The sequence below is a fragment of the Rhea americana genome, unplaced genomic scaffold (genome assembly GCF_003343005.1).
Source record: "Rhea americana isolate MKP2758 unplaced genomic scaffold, rheAme1 scaffold_0, whole genome shotgun sequence".
Taxonomy (NCBI): domain Eukaryota; kingdom Metazoa; phylum Chordata; class Aves; order Rheiformes; family Rheidae; genus Rhea; species Rhea americana.
Window position 1 is genome coordinate 10,178,964 of NW_028185037.1, and position 7,144 is coordinate 10,186,107.

The 7,144-nt window shown below is 40.7% G+C and overlaps 1 long non-coding RNA gene across 2 annotated transcripts in view; it reads left to right on the forward strand.

Annotated features, from left to right (window-relative positions):
* Positions 1 to 6: 6 nt before the first annotated feature.
* LOC146602008 (uncharacterized) overlaps positions 7 to 7,144 on the forward strand; it is a 10,225-nt gene continuing 3,087 nt past the window's right edge. Inside the window, exons 1-3 of one of the 2 annotated variants that reach the window (XR_014896606.1) lie at positions 7 to 664; positions 2,824 to 2,909; positions 4,616 to 6,062. This is a non-coding gene — a long non-coding RNA (uncharacterized LOC146602008). Of the gene's footprint in view, positions 665 to 2,823; positions 2,910 to 4,615; positions 6,063 to 7,144 lie in introns of those variants that run through there. The other variant, XR_014896611.1, reaches the window with a different exon arrangement.

Consider the following 7,144-nt stretch of genomic DNA (forward strand, 5'->3'; position numbering starts at 1 on the left):
CGGCGGCGGCCCGGGCTCCCGCCGCCGCGACGGAGGCGTTGCAGCTAGTGAACCAGCCCGAAGGACGGGGAGGAGAACTTCCCAGCAAGGCAGCTGGGAAGGCTCAGGAGTGCAGCTAGCGAAAGCAAGGGCGTTTGAGGCACCGTGAGGGAGGGCCTGGAGCCGGGGCAGCCCCTAACGATCCAGCATAACACAGGCCTCGGGCTGCGCTGAGGAGAGGGTTTAACGCGCTGTATGGAAGAATCAACTGCTGGTTTTGCTTTGCTTAAAAAAAAATAGTGTTCCAATTCCTACATAGTCTGTTGAAAAATGAAATTAGTTTTGAAAGGTAAATGCATCAAAGAYGCCAAAGTTCTGCCGATTCTGTGGCACAAACCTTTCCAGCAGTGCAGTTGATGCTAATTTTTAACTGGAGGAGGGAGACATGTACCAACGCCAACACTAAGATGTGTCCRCATCCTCCCAGCAGACACAAGACCCAGTGTTTTCTGTTCCTGTAGGACATCCCGAATWGAGGGCTGGAAGAAATTCAAGCAAAGAATCCAGCACGCTGGCTGTGCCCATCAGGCGAATCGTATCGTGAGCACCACTGACTCCACTGAGTATGCCTGCATCAGTTACAGCAAGAAACCTGGATACCTCACTTAGCAATAAACACCTCATGGTGGGTATCTAAAGCTAAGTAAGATGAATCCCACTTAAATTTCCAGTTGGGGAAAAAAAGCCTGTGAAGTGGAGACTGAGGTGAAAGTTGGAATTGCAGTATCCTTGAGGTCAAATGTGCCCCGAGGAGAATGAAGTGTGCCTGTGCAGCAGCAATAGGGTGTCGTTCGTAAGAGTATGATTTGTAGGGAGGCTGATGCAATAACAGCAAAGAGTTTCAAGGTGGTATGCTGTGGCCAATGAGCTCAACCATCATGCAGGTGTTGTAAATTTGAGTCCTACCCTTAGCAGGCCTCCATGACCTAATGTTGCGCTCCTACTGGTACTGCCTTTGGAAGTTTCTCTAGAGAGCAAACTTTCTTGATTCARTGTTTGTACTTCACAGTACAAATGCACATGCATACCCAGATTTAATTTACAGATATAATCAAATAGCTTAATTAAAAGAAAACTAAGGCTAGGAAACAGTATTATAGTAATACAGTGGTTTTCAACTCCAGTCCATAGACTCCTGGAGAATTGTGGGCTACTTCAAAGATGTTGGTGAAAGGTACTTAAAAAGGAAAAACGTGTTTTGTTAGTAAATGCACAGTGCTTCACCACAAATTCTTAGATAGCTGAAATTTGAAGAGGGTTGAAACCCCTGGGATAACTCAACTGTGATTCATTATCCCTGCCTATCAGTTCTTCAACAGAAACTGTAATTAAAAAAAAAATAGGTGCAGCACAGAACATCAGCATATTCAGAGGTTGCTGTGGGGACCCAAAATAGCCCTATTACAGGGACTGGCATAACACTCACTTTAGTTAATGTACTGCCAAAATAATTCAGTTATTTTGGTTAATTACGATTAACATGAAAAATGAAACGCAAACATCAACTTTCTACTATATATGACTCATCAGATCACTGGAAGTCGAGAGACCAGAGTAGAAAATTTTAGCACTAAAAATACTGAATTCTTGAAGAGAAGAATACAAAAAGGATATCAAACTGAAAAACAGTCACATTGCCCAAGCTACTGAGGAAGACCACAGAACATAAGATTTCCATCCCACCACGGTTTACAAAATTCAAGTAGTGCACAAACTCTATTAATCGTTTTTAAATGATACTCAAAAGACAGAAGGACAAAACAAAACTGCCGTCTTTCCCACTCCTACTTAAATAAAGACTTGGGTATAACTCAGATATGGATTATTTCCCTCTACAGCATTGCTGCACCATATTAGTGCTATGAACAGAACTAATGTTGCTAAATGGAAATTATCTGATTAAGGGTTCAAAGATGTAATCCCTTCCAAATTGTCAGACTGACTTTACCTTAAGGGCTAAACTAACTTGAATTACTTCTGTATCTGCTGCGGGCTAAAAGCACGTACATGGATAGTTACCAGAGATCAGCTAACCTGCAATGACTTGTTACCACTTGGTAAATGGGTTGTGTCTGAATTACATGATTTTTCTCCCTGCCCTCTCAACAATTCCAAATATTTCTAAGCACAATGATTACCTTCATTTCATTATCACAAAATATACAGGAGAGGGAAAATTCACTTAGGAAACACATATAGCAGTCTGTACTTGTATTGAGACACAACAGCACCCCAAATACAAAATACATTAATAACTGCAATTGCCTGAAACAACATTCATTATTTACAAAGAAAAATTAGCTTCATTAAAACAACCTCCAAAACTCACTGGCAACAGATTTTCCTAGAGAGTTAAAGCAGAGTTAAAATTGCCTTGTAATATCCTTCATAGAAGTTTCAAGTTCAGAAAACCTCAGTTTTCTGGAAGAGATGAGGTAGTCAGGCGCAAGATATATAAATACTTGGCACATCTGTTTATGAGGGTAATTCTGACCTTCTTCAATCTGCTATTACATGTAACATACCTACTCTGCCTTAGCAGGTGGGTACATTACTCAAAAAAATAAAGTAAAAATTGCACATCTTATCACAGTAAGACCTGTATCTGAGAGAGCTGTAGTGAATATAAAGCTATTGTTAACCCCTACATTCAAATACAAAACTTATTCCACATAATTCTACACATACTAAATGACACAATCTCTTTGCTCTTTCTGAAATCCCTTTCTTACTCACAGAATGTGTATGAACCTCTCACTTATATACCATTCTCATATCCCGTAGGGAGACTGAAAATCCTTACAAGAAGCTCCCTCTGTGTCAACAGTAGCGCCAGTTTCAGAAGCCATGACTGAAGGAGGGCAGACAAGGTATCTTAAACCATTCCCTTCTTTCCTTTGTTTACAAACAAAAGAGGTCAGAGGGAAGATGCAACAGGAACCTTTAGGTCTCTATAGTAGTGACAGTTTTGCCAAGTGCATTCATTAATCCTTCCATTAACTAGATCTATGTAGTTAACTACTGCCATGTGCAGATAATTTCAAATAGCTACTACAGCTTCAGGAAGCGGAGTTGTGTATAAGCTCCATATAATTTATTTTCTAAAGGAAATAAAATATCCCTTCGCATATTAAGGCTATGCTGATCGAGGTTCTCACTGATAAATAAGGTAGCACTGTACACCTACTTTGTTCAGATATAAATCACTTCACCAGAGACAAGTCACTGAAGAATCAGGTCCTTTGTATACTTACCTCTACAGGATCTACCCCATTCTGTTTCACTGATAAATAATAATCCTCTAAGATGTCAGATATTCATCCAGTGCTTCTTTAGCAGTTTCTACATATTAGCTTAATGTGAAAATTTAAGATCAGGTTATATATATTTGCATTGGCACTTTGTGCCAAAGAATTTTTAAGCAGTAGTATACGTCATGAGGCTAACTGGTTTTAGAAGTTAYTGGTGCCTATACTGAGGCCCATTCCACATTTTTTGGAATTTTCGTCAAAAGAATCAAAGTGAAGAAATTGGTTTTACTAGATTTTTTTATTTGAAATAAGAAATGAAAAATAATAAGGTACATCAGTGATAGAACGAAGGTGGGAGCTGCAGCAGCCTAAGAAAGCCCTGGAGACAAACATCAAATGTAGTAAAGGAACTACAGGAAGAGAATGTGAGTTTTGAAAATACTATTTCTTTTTTGCAAGGATGGAGGTTTCAGAGGCCAATCTTTGTTTCAGCCATGCTTTTAGAAAGGCAAACTTTTTGCATTTGTTTGACTAAATATAAAAGCATCACAGTAAAAAAAAAAAAAAAAAAAAAAAAAAAAAAAAAAAAAAAAAAAAAAAAAAAAAAAAAAAAAAAAAAAAAAAAAAAAAAGAGCAGCTAACCTGAACAGTGACATAATAAGATATATCTGCACTTGAAGGAAATACTTTAGTAATATGACCTCTTCCTTAGGGAGAATCTTTTTCACTGCTCAATATTTTAACTGCTTTTTCCAATAATTGTTTTCAGTTACCTTCTTTTCTTATCTACTCTTCGAAATTCCTGGTGTTTATAACTAATTTTCACTGTTAATGGATCATTTACTATAGCAGCTCAAAACCTGCAACATACAAATAACAGGAATGAAAAAAGGAGGAATTAGCAATAAAATTACCTAACTGAAAATGTAGTTGATGGAAAAGACTGAGGCCAGTTAATTTTGGCCTATACAAGAAAGAAAGCAGTTATTTGCACAAACTCACTGTAAGCTCCTAAGCAGAGCTCTTGCTATACTATGAAGTTAGAGAATTATACAAGCATAGAGAAAATATATGATTTATCACTACAATATACAGTTTCTGCTTTTCTGTTCCCAATTAATTGAGAGATTTCTCCCTGAAATCAGTGAGTGGGTAAAAAGACATATATATCTCATGCAACAGAACTGAATTCTGTTCAACAAAACAAAATTTTGGCCATAAAGTTAATTTCTTATCTGAGATATGCTTCCCAGGTAATTTCACTTTTGTTCTCAATTTGTTCAGCCTTATCTTCACAACCAACTAATGCACCTTCTGATTTTCAGGATCAACTAATGCACCTTCTGAATCTTCATGATACATATGCTATCACATCTCTAAGACAACAGTCTTCTCTCAGGAGAGTAAGAGATGAGGAAACAAATGAGTAAGCTTTCCAAAAATACAAGATATTTTATCTCCAAAGTAAGATATCAGTGTAGTTGTACAAAATAACTAAACTGGCAATATAAATTTGCTTTCTACCATAAAAAGAAGGATAGGAATGTTATGCACAAAATGGAAGAATGGATACTTTCATAAGCGTAATAGCAGACAACATGTAAAGCATCAGTCCTTTCTTCCCCACTATCTACCTGTCACATCAGCTATCACATAATTAGTGTCTCGCAGGATACCTTCCTATCATCTGCTTTCTTTTTGCTCCCCAAATTGAAGTTAAGTGATAGTCCTAGGTCCTCTACAAAGGCATCCTGTGAGTTGAGTGCATGTTTTTTTATATGATGACACTTCTACTTGACTCTTAGCTCAAGCTAAGAGCTTTGCAAGCAGAGGTGGCAGTACTGCAAMACGTCATGTGTAGAGCGCAGTGGCACTAATGCGGATCTTAGTGAACAAGGCAGGGAGGAATGGCTGCTCTCTACAGCATCTCCACAGCAGCATCAAAACATTTAACATGTAYATCTTAAAGAACAGCATCAACTGAAAAAGCTACATAAACTAAGTGATGTGTACTCAGTGTATCCATTCAGAAATAGAAATTTGTCACATTTATTTAAGTGAAGTCTGGTTTTGTTCAGCATTTGCATGATTATTTTCAGCCCTACATTTTCTTTGAGCTCTAGTAATAAAAAGTTGTCTGTGAGATCTTTGTTCTCCAGAGCATTCCCACAGAACTCTCTACTATAAGTAATTATTTATAAGTCTATGCATTCAATGTATTCTTTTTCCTACTTATAGAAGCCACAAGTAGTTAAGAACCTAAATGTGCTAACATTTGCTTGTTAAATATATACTTCTTGTGATACACAATTTACAAACTGTGGTAAGTGTTAATGTGGAACATACTGTGATAGTCAGGGTATTTAAGGCAGAAGTAATTTTCTAATTAAGGGGTAAGGTAACAGTAGAGCCAGAAAGGTGCTGAGAGTTTCTCATTACAGATAAAATTCTCATCTGCTGAGCTCACATCCAGTTCATAAAATAACAACAGGGGTTGTCACAGTCACATTTATTTCAAGTCCAGATGCTGCATTCCCATGAGGTAATAGAAAACTAAGTATTGTAAAAGCTAAACTACATAATGAAGGCCATGATTTGTGCTCAGAGAGAGCGCGCTACTGAATGGGGTGGGGGCCCTGGTGACAAGAGATACAGGGAAGGCAGAATTACTGAATGCCTTCTTGGCTTCAGTCTTCACTGCTAAGGGCAGCCCCCAGGAATCCTGCAGCCTGGACATGAGGGAGAAAGTCTGGAGAAGGGAAGACTTTCCTTTGGTTGAGGAGGAWRGGATTAGAGACCTTCTGGGMAGGCTAGACATCCACAAATCCATGGGYCCAGATGGGATGCACCCACAGGTACTGAGGGAGCTGGCGGATGTTGTTGCCAAGCCGCTCTCCATCATCTTTGAAAGGTCCTGGAGAACTGGAGAGGTGCCTGAGGACTGGAAGAAAGCCAGTGTCACTCCARTCTTCAAGAAGGGCAAGAAGGAGGACCCAGGCAACTCTAGGCCAGTCAGCCTCACCTGCATCCCTGGAAAGGTGGTGGAACAGCTCATTCTGGATGTCATCTCCAGACATACGGAGGATAAGAAGGTGATCAGGAGTAGCCAGCATGGATTCACCAAGGGGAAATCCTGCTTAACCGACCTGATAGCCTTCTATGATGGAATGACTGGCTGGGTAGATGAGGGGAGAGCAGTGGACGTTGTACCTTGACTTCAGCAAGGCTTTTGACGCTGTCTCCCATAACATCCTCCTAGAAGAGCTCAGGAAGTGGGGGTTAGATGAGTGGACAGTGAGGTAGCTTGAGAACTGGCTGAAAGGCAGAGCTCAGAGGGTCGTCAGCAGTGGCGTGAAGTCTAGTTGGAGGCCTGTGGCTAGTGGCATCCCCCAGGGCTCAGTCCTGGRTCCCATCCTGTTCAACTTCTTCATCAATGACCTGGATGAGGGGACAGAGTGCCTCCKCAGCAAGTTTGCTGATGATACCGAGCTGGGAGGAGTGGCTGATACACCTGAGGGCTGTGCTGCCTTTCAGAGAGACCTGGACAGGCTGGAGAGCTGGGCGAAGAGGAACCTCCTGAGGTTCAACAAGGGCAAGTGCCGAGTCCTGCACCTAGGGAAAAATAACCCTAGGCACCAGGACAAGCTGGGGGCTGACCTGATGGGGAGCAGCTCTGCAGGGAAGGACCTGAGAGTGCTGGTGGATGACAAGTTGACCATGAGCCAGCAGTGTGCCCTTGTGGCCAAGAAGGCCAATGGTCTGCTGGGGTGCATTAGGAAGAGTGTGGCCAGCAGGTGGAGGGAGGTGATCCTGCCCCTCTCCTCAGCCCTGGGGAGGCCTCATCTCAAGTACTG